Genomic DNA, 9,407 nt, shown 5'->3' on the forward strand with positions numbered 1-9,407 from the left:
ATAAAAATCATTCATCCAAAAGAAGGCAGGAAAAGGGGACCAAAGAATAGATGAGATAAATAGAAAACAAACGGCAACACGGTAGATTTAAACCCAACCATATCAATAATCACAAACAACCTAGCTTAAACACACAAACGAAAAGGAAAGACTGGTAAATCATATAAAACAGCAAGACCAAAATAAATGCTGTTTACAAGAAATACACTTCAAATATGATGACACAGATAGGTTAAAAGCAAAAGGATGCAAAAGATATGTTCTATTAATATCAGAAAAAGTAGATTTCAAACAGAAATATTACCAGGGATAGGGAAGGGTCATTTCATAATCATAAAGGGATCAATTAATCAAGAGAACATAACAGTTTTAAATGTTTTTGGACGTATTAACAGAAATTCAAAATACATAAAGCAAAAACTGATTAAATTGAAAAAGAAATAGTCAAATGTACTATTACAGATGGAGATTTTAATATCCCTCTTTCAGTAATTAACGTAACAAATAGAAAATCGGTTAGGATATAGAAAACTTGAATACTATTAACCAACTTGGCCAAATTGACATTTATAGAACACTGGGCAATCTGTTGCAAAAAACCTCTTTAAAGTATTCAAAAGCAAAGATGTCACTTTGAGGACTAAGGTGCACCTGACCCAACCCATGGTGTTTTCAATCACCTTATATGCATGTGAAAGCTGGAAATGAATAAGGAAGACTGAAGAAGAACTAATACATTTGAATTATGGTGTTGGCAAAGAATACTGAATACACCATGGACTACCAGAAGAACCAACAAATCTGTCTTGGAAGAAATACAGCCAGAATGCTCCTTAGAAGCGAGGATGGGGAGACTTCATCTCGTGTACTTTGAACATGTTATCAGGAGGGACCAGTCCCTGGAGAAGGACATCATGCTTGGGTAAGTAGAGGGTCAAGGGAAAAAGAGGAAGACTCTCAATGAGACGGATTGACACAGTGGCTGTAATAATGGGCTCAAGCACAGCAATGATGGTGAGGATGGCGCAGGACCGGGCTATGATTGGGAACCAACTCGATGGCAGCTAACAACAACAATAGAACACTCCACCACCAGCAGCGGAGTACACATTCCTCTCAACTGCACATGGAACATTTCCCAAGATACACCCTGTTCTGGACCACAGAACAAATCTCAATAAATTAAAAAGGACTCAAATCATATAAAGTTCTCTGATTAGAAGAGAATTAAATCAGAAATCAATAACAGGAAAATCACCCATTATTTGGAAACTGAGTAACATATTTCTAAACAATCTGTGGGTCAAAGAAGAAATGAAAAGAGAAATTATAAAATTATATTTTGAAATGAAAGAAAATGAAAACAACATATTAGAATTTGTGGAATGCCACAGCTCACAAAATACCAGTGGAAAAAAAAAAAAGAAATAGACCCATCAAAGGATTTGCAAGGGAGCAAAATCAGAAATCTAGAAGAGAAGAAAGAGGATCATAAATTCATAAAATATGAGAACAGGAGCAGTTTTAAAAATCTTTTTAAATTTTTTAAACTCACAAAACTTACAGAGGAACCAGTTCCAGGAAGAACATATGATTCGTTTAATAGGGTTTATAACAAATATTTAAAAATGAGCAGTCCCTGCTAGCAGCTACATCATACAAATATCTGGGTTGTTTAAATGCCTATTTTTACTTAATAGAAGCAGATACAGATTTTATAAAACAGATGTGTACATTTGTTGGGCTATGCCTGATTAACATGAGCATTTTGTGCTTTATCTGAACGTACTGTATATCTGTACACATAGCTTAATGGTTACCAGTACTGAATTCTCAAGCCACATTGCCTGAATTCATATCTTGGCTTCACTACAGCTAGTAGCCATGATTTTGGGCAAGTTATTAACAGCCAATGCTTCCATTTTCTCAACTGTAAAATGAGAATAAACTGTAAAATGGGAATAAATAGTTCCTGCCTCCCAAAGTGATTATAAAGACTAAACAAGTTACTGCCTTTTATGGGCTTCCAATAGTACCTGACACCTAGTTAGAGCTCCACAAATGATAACTATTAGTACATAAAGTTGATTTATAATTACTTGAAGCTTATTAGTCAAGACTATGGCTTGAATTTTTTTTAATTAGGTGACATCTATTAAAATAGGATATCAGCACGGAAAAATGGGTTGATTCCAATTCATAAATGTTTAAAAAAAAAAAAAGCTTAGAAGTGATTTGAAAGCCAATGTCAAAACAAAGCTAGGGCACTTTCTTTTCAAAGCAAGAGACAATGATCCAATGAAAAATTATCTATTACATGGAGTGTTTTTGGATCAACCGACAAATTTAATACTACCACATATAAGATGATACTGAAGTTACACGTTAGGGCTGGCCTGCTGCCTTCAACTATTCCTTATTACACGCTCCATTCAACCAGAATTTATGGATTTGGGTATTATATTTTAAAAGACAGAACTTTTATTTCTAAATTTGTTTTTAAATGGCTAAAAAGACAGTGTTCAGCAGTATACCACTTGGAACAAATTCCATTTGGTATAACAACAAAATTAATGTGGAAGGCATTTCACATTTTTTATTTTATGCAACTTCAATGCTTTCAACACTGCATACATTACTAAAAGCACAAAAATAGATGCTGTACTATCAAATTGTAAAGAATACCAAATTGATATGATTATACTGTATAATTTCTTCCAAGTAGCAAAAGGACAAGTTTCGTTTTTTTTTTTAATTAAAATATTCTCATGGGTCTCTTACGTGTTCTATAGAATAAGGTAAAACAAATATATTTTTACTAAGCATCTAAAAAAATTCGTATTTTCAGAAAAACTACTATTTGTAATGCATGCTTTGTCTTCTTGACATCGACCCCAGAGCTGCTGCTCCGCAGTGTGACTGAATGCGCACAAGCCTAAATCAATAGGCTAATAAAGTATCAAATCAGTGTGACTGACTCTTTTAGGCTGTTTTGAGGACTAAGTAGGTGATTAGATTTTCTACACCTTTAATAACATGAGTGAAATTTTACCCACTACCTTTGCACTGGTAAAACTACCTTTCCCTTCTCGTCATACCACACACACACTTCTTCACGCTCAGAATTACGAGCGCATGTGTCATCGTGGCGCATGAAAGCAATGAGGGGACTAGGGAGACAAGGCATACCACCCGAGGCTCCACAGTCCCACTGTTCCGGTGAGCTGCCTCCCAGCACCCATCCACGCTTCGCTCAGCCAGCAGTGGATGGGCGCTCTTGGCCTTCGTGTTGCCTCTTCCAAGCTTTTGACAATGAACTACAGCAAACATCAGTCTTCACCACTGGGGAGAGGAACTCAGGCCAGGAAAAGGCTCTAGCATGAATGTAGCACCAACAGGGCATTCCACAGTCTACCAAGCGTAGCGCCCACTAAGGAGACAGCAGAAACCTGAGAGCAGATGCTCAGGGCACAGTAAGAAAGCTAAGGCAGCTTTGAAGGCCGACTGTCATCAGCAATATCATTATCAAATACTTAGACAGCACTTTCACACACTCCTTGGGTGGTACAAACGGTTAATGCACTCAGCAGCTACCTGAAAGGGTGGTGGCTCGAGTCCAGCCAGAGGTGCCCTGGAAGAAAGGCCTGGCGATCTACTTCCGAAAAATCAGCCATTGAAAACCCTACGGAGCACAGTTCTACCCTGACACACGGGGTTGCCAGGAGTCAGAGTTCGATGACATCTGGTTTTGTGTGTGTGTAGCATTTACAAAGTATTTTCACGTATATTTTCTTATTTGACCCTCACAACAGTATTGTGAAGAAGTAGTTAAATATTTGTATTAGTAACTCCATTTTGTAGATGAAGAAACTCAAGCAAGGAGGGTAAGAGACTTGCCTGAGGCCACTTTAACCATTAAGTGAGCAGGAAACTGGCTTTTATCTCCCCCAAAACGAAATGCCGGTTTCTGAGTCTTTCAGCTCCGTCACTGTATGCCGTGTAGATGAAGAAGGAGGAGCAAACTGAAGGAGGATGGCTCTGCCCGGGCAGAGTCAGCAACTGTCCATCTCCCCACCGCATTTTTCCCTCATCGCCTGTCTCCATCAGCCCTTCACCTTCGTTTACTTCCTCACCTCCTCTCATTCCTGGTTCTTCTCTTCAGATGACCCAAGAGGTCAGGAACCATTTTGTCCATTTAAATCCCTTAGATTCTGATCCCCACAGCCAAAGACATCCTTGAGTCAAACCTGAAATCAACAAATAAGATCGTTCTCTTCTGCGAAATTCTGTGGCTACAGCAGAATCTGTCCTAAGGAGTAATGAAACTTGTGGAAACCTCAGACGTAAATATTCCTACTATGTGCCACAAAAAGCAAGCCAGCAATGAAAAATCAATAGACTATCTCATAGGTCTGGACTAGCTGTCCCCCGTAGACTAGCCACCCTCAGTGACAGCCAGAACACAGACCAAGAATAAACAAATAGAGCCACAATAAACAGCAAAATAAGATATGAATGAACCATTGAAGTTCTACACACATCATCATGTTAAGTGTTTACAATGTGTTCTGATCTCAAAGCTTCCAAAGTCTTGAGGAGTAAGTAAGTCAAAACCACAGAACTGGAGGAAGCCAGTAACATCAATGGGGGAGAAACACCTATTGATTGAGCACAACTGCTTGGACAGCATTATGGAAGACCACGTTCTCATCAGCTTTTTTCCTAAAGCACTGAAAATCCTCCTTTTAGCTAAAATTTAAAACAAACTTTAATACAGAAAAACAAAAAGAAGAAAATTTAAATAACCAGACAGCCACCTCCACAGAGAAAACCACTCTTAACATTTTCTCGTCTATTCTATGAAAATACATGACAGAAGGGGTATGCAGATGTTAAAGCAAACATTTTATCTAGTGCTTATTACTGTACAGAAAAGCAGATTAAAATTCTCAGCATTCCAAGTCCTTCACCTATATTAATTCATTAGAATTAATGATAATAAGTGAAATCACTGTGATTCAAACATTGGATTAATGTTATCCTAGCTAGCATATCAGTTTCATGATAAATTTCTGATACCTTAAAATTACGTATTTAATGTACCATATGTACAATTTTCAATACACTGAACGAACCCTCTTGGTTCGCTAATAAAATGTATGTGTTTTCTTCCTTTTATAAAACGTGAAGAAAATTTCATTTCAAATTATTGAACTTTATAGTTGCGACTAGTACCATGTCTTTGATATTTGGGTATTATTAAGAAATACTTTTTAAATAAATTATGCTTTGCTTTTTAAAACATATTGTTATTCATCTCTAACATATGTAGTACAGAGTTTTTGTTTGGTATAAACCACCTAATTATAAAATTTACTTATGGGAAAATAAAATACACTTTACAATGATCCGCTTTCTGATGCAATTGTATTACTTAACAACCCAAAGAGGAAACTGTCACACAGAAAAAGATAACAAGCTGTGTGGCATGTAAATGTAAAATTGTTTGCCTGGACAATAGTGCTTTTCCTCCTGTTCAGGGGAAAAAGAGTTCCCTAAGTGCTGGTGGAGCCCTGGTACAGTGGTTAAGAGCTCGGCTGCTAACCAAAAGGTTGACAGTTTGATTCCACCAGTCACTCCTTGGAAACCCTATGGGGCAGTTCTACTCTGTCCTATAGGGTTGCTATGAGTCAGAACTGACTCAACAGCAGCAGATTTGGTTATTTTGGTTAAGTGTTGGTAAGTGTGAAGAAAACAAAGCTGAGATTTGAGATAGATCCTTGGTTTTTTGCCAAGCAGTAGGGAATGTACATGTCTTATTTAAGACATACAGGTCTTTACAGGCATCCTTTACAGTTGGATATAAAGGACAATGGCATGTGTGTCGTTGTCAGCTACTGTTGAGTCAGCTCAGACTCATGGCGACCTTATGTGTAACATGAGTAATGGATGACAGTCGCCTCCCTCCACATTTATGCTCTCCTTTTCTTTTCCCATAAGGTCCCTAGTTGATGCAAGTGGTTTGCACTGGACTACTAACCTAAAGGTTGGTGGTTTAAACCCACCCAAACGTACTATGGAAGAAAGGCCTGGCGATTTGCTTCCATTAAGATTATAGCCAAGTAAATCCTCAGGAGTATAGTCTACTCTATATTACATGGCTTGCTATGAGTTGGAAAGGACTGGATGGCAATGGGTTTGGGGGTTTGGTTTTTCTTCCCAGAAGCTATGACTTTCTTTTGAGGATCCAAGGGTTTCAAAGAAGTGGACTTCACCCTTGTCTCTGGGAATGGAACACATAATCCCAGATACACTAATAAGGACTTTCCATCATCAGAGACACAGCAGTCAGTTCTAAGGTAGAAATATGACTTACACTAGTTAAATCAGAGTAAACATCAGGAATTTTGTTAGGAATACTGAGACAATTGTTTTTTCCTAATGGAGGTAAATATGGAAATAATAAGCCTCAGGAGCTATTGAAAGTCATATCAGAATCAAAAGGGGAGCATCAAAATGAAGGCAACAGCAGGAGCCAGAACAGAAAAATGGAAGGCACTGAGCTGCTAGATTACTTCCTGAAGTAACCCTATCACTGGATTTTTGAGTTACAAGACCTAATGCATTTCATTTGTGACTTAAACCCTTGAGTCAGAGTTTTTTTTTTTTTTTTTTTTTTATTGTTACTTTTTATTACTTGCAACAAAAACTGAGAAAGAAGGCACTTCATGCAAATGAAAATAGACTAGAACCTAGAAGATGTAAACAAGACTTCAAAACTGGTTTTAGAGTTTATAACTAAGTCTACATTGCTGCTGTTAGGTACGGTCGAGTCGGTTCCGACTCATAGTGACCCTATGTACAACAGAACAAAACAATGCCCAGTACTGTGCCATCCTCACAATCATTGTTATGCTTGAGCCCATTGTTGCAGTCACTCTGTCAATCCATCTTGCTGAGGGTCTTCCTCTTTTTCACTAACCCTCTACTTTACCAAGCGTGATGTCCTTCTCCAGGGACTAGTCTCTCTTGATAACACATCCAAAGTACATGAGATGAAGTCTCACCATCCTCACTTCTAAGGAGCATTCTGACTGTACTTCTTTCAAGGCAGATTTGTTCTTTCTTCTGACAGTCCATAGTATGTGCAATATTCTTTGCTGACACTATAATTCAAAGGCGTTAATTCTTCTTCTGTCTTCCTTGTTCACTGTCCAGCTTTCATATGCACATAAGGCAACCGAAAATATCATGGGTTGGGTCAGGCGCACCTCAGTTCTCCAAGTGAAATCTTTGCTTTTTAACACTTTAAAGAGGTCTTTTGCAGCAGATTTACCAGCTAAATCTACAGGCTTGACTAACTCTCATGTTAATACAGACGTAACTTAAGTCCCCATTCACTGAACATCTTTTATTTGGCCTATGCAGATAATTCTTATAAGCACTTATTTTAAAACTTGTAAATGCTTTTAGATCCATTTCAATGACCTCCACATAAGTCCCCAGATTTAATGGCACTGAGTTGCAATTTTTTTGGCAGGTGGGATAAAAATAAAATGGTGCCATCTCTATATTCAATCTGCCAAATCAACTAGAAGTTGGGTCAAAGAGCCATCAACTTCTGGACTAGAGGTAGCTCACTCCAAAAGGATGAGGAAAAGGTGGACAGCACAAAGGTAGCCCCTGCTCCATGAAGTTTCTCACTATTATTCTTAGTCACTGTTCTCAAATAAATCATAGCCCTGAGGATACAAATATAGAACATCTCACAACCAGACTACAAAGCTACCAGATGGTAAAACTGCTAAAAGAAAGCTATTAAAAGTAAAGAACCCTAGGATTAATGTGACTCATCATTTTAAATATTTCAGTTAAGAACCATATAGAAAAATTAATCATTAAATGCCGGTAAGAAAAGACTTAATTGATCTCACCACTCTGGAATTGGAGTACCACTGCAGATTCCAGTTTATATTCCTCTGATAAAAATCTCTGAATAAAGAAGAAATAGGAAGCTGTCTTTGGTGGCCTTCAGGTACAAAATCATTTCAATTTCATTTCGTCCACGTATCACTTGAATGAGAAAAAAATTTTAAATATCATAGGTGTCTGGAAAATTTTAGGAGAGTAACAGCTTTTAAACATGAAGGAGGAGGAATAATAATATCAAAGTTCAGTCATTCTACCACTTAATCAACTGTCTTAATAACTGAAAAAGAAATTATGCACTCATAACACAGAAGTAGAAATTATAAAACAGTTACTATGGATTGAATTATTTCCCCCCAAAATATATGTTGGAATACTAACTCCTATACCTGTGGATATAATCCCATTTGGAGTTTTATAAAAAGAGTTTTTCTTTCTTACGTTAATGAGGCCGTTATCAGCATACAGCGTGTCTTAAACCCAATCACTTTTGAGATATAAAAACAGATTACGCGCAGAAGCAAGCAAGCACAGATGGGGAAAGATAGATGCCATGCCGCACGAAGATCTCCAAGGAACTGAGTAACAGAAGCTGAAAAGAGACAAGGACCTTCCTCCAGAGCCAACAAAGAGCCTTCCCCTGGAGCCAGTGCCCTGAAGTTAGACTCCTAACAGTGAGAAATAAATTTCTGCTCATTAAAGCCACCCACTTGTCGTATTTGTTATAGCAGTATTAAGAAACTAAGACACGTTTTCATTCTCTGCAAATCTGTGAATAATTTCTTATCCATAACTGTAATATCTCTAAAATCGTGTGTGCGTGTGTACGTGTGTGTGTATAGAGAAAGAGAGACTGCAAAATTCATAGTGAGCTCCTGAGCTTTTCTCACAGAGAGGACATTGGTCCCAATTTAATACAAAAAAGTTAGGTAGAGATCAGAGTTTAAGGCTTGCTTTAGAAAGTTATATATATTTTTTAAATATGGTATATGTAATAAATAAATGTTATTTGGAAAAAATAAACAAAAAAAAGAGCATGGTAGAATGAAAGGGTCAAAAGCCATGGGCTCATAGGCAATTTTTATTTTATTCCTATACTGTTCTACATTTTCGTCAATGACCATGATTACTTTTACAATCAGAAAAACAAACTCTTTTATTTTGAAATGAACATAGACAAGCAGAAAGACCTTACGAGCCAATACTTTTAAACACATAAAATAGCCCTATCTTTCTGAACCATATCCTGCCCTATGAGGAACAGTTAATCATGCCTTCCTGAGTAGTGGTGGAATACTAACAGCACCTTGACAGTGCCCATACCACATGCATAATGACCAAATATTGCAGCAATTTAACCATAATGTGCCTAGATGTAACACATTATGTTCTATATATCCTGCTTGGGGTTTGCCGAGTTTCTTGAATCTCTAAGTTTATATTTTTGACCAAACATGGAAATTTTCCAACCATTATTT

General features: G+C 37.3%; 1 protein-coding gene across 1 annotated transcript in view; it reads right to left on the reverse strand.

The window, feature by feature from the left end:
• The window catches only part of RFX3 (regulatory factor X3), a 209,502-nt gene extending 200,992 nt beyond the window's left edge, over window positions 1–8,510 (reverse strand). The window contains exon 1 of the mRNA XM_023728584.1: window positions 7,935–8,510. The gene's annotated coding sequence lies outside the window, so the exon portion shown is untranslated. The remainder of the gene's footprint in view (window positions 1–7,934) is intronic.
• Window positions 8,511–9,407: the final 897 nt, after the last annotated feature.

This window comes from Trichechus manatus, unplaced genomic scaffold (genome assembly GCF_000243295.1).
Source record: "Trichechus manatus latirostris isolate Lorelei unplaced genomic scaffold, TriManLat1.0 scaffold00025, whole genome shotgun sequence".
In the NCBI taxonomy this organism is placed as follows: domain Eukaryota; kingdom Metazoa; phylum Chordata; class Mammalia; order Sirenia; family Trichechidae; genus Trichechus; species Trichechus manatus.